The following is a 228-nucleotide window of genomic DNA, read 5'->3' as shown; positions in this document are numbered from 1 at the left end:
GGAATGCAAGTTCCAGTGCAAAGCAATCCAAACTGCTTATGTGAGCAGGTATTCTTGACAAAACAAGTGAACAAAAAAGGCCTGGATTTATCATTATTTTCATACACTTTTTGCCCATATAAAGCTTGCTACAGGACATACTTTAATGAACTGCTTAATATCAATATGTATTTTTAACTTCAGAGTAATGAACAAAAGAATGGAAAATTTTAAACACATGACCCTGCC

At 33.8% G+C, this 228-nt stretch overlaps 1 protein-coding gene across 1 annotated transcript in view; it reads right to left on the bottom strand.

Moving 5' to 3' along the window:
* STAG1 (stromal antigen 1) overlaps positions 1–228 on the bottom strand; it is a 113,492-nt gene that overhangs the window by 96,831 nt on the left and 16,433 nt on the right. The gene's annotated exons all lie outside the window — the stretch shown is intronic.

This window comes from Geospiza fortis, unplaced genomic scaffold, assembly GCF_000277835.1.
Source record: "Geospiza fortis unplaced genomic scaffold, GeoFor_1.0 scaffold118, whole genome shotgun sequence".
In the NCBI taxonomy this organism is placed as follows: domain Eukaryota; kingdom Metazoa; phylum Chordata; class Aves; order Passeriformes; family Thraupidae; genus Geospiza; species Geospiza fortis.
Note: the sequence above shows the minus strand (reverse complement) of the source record. Positions and strands in the feature narration are given on the sequence as shown.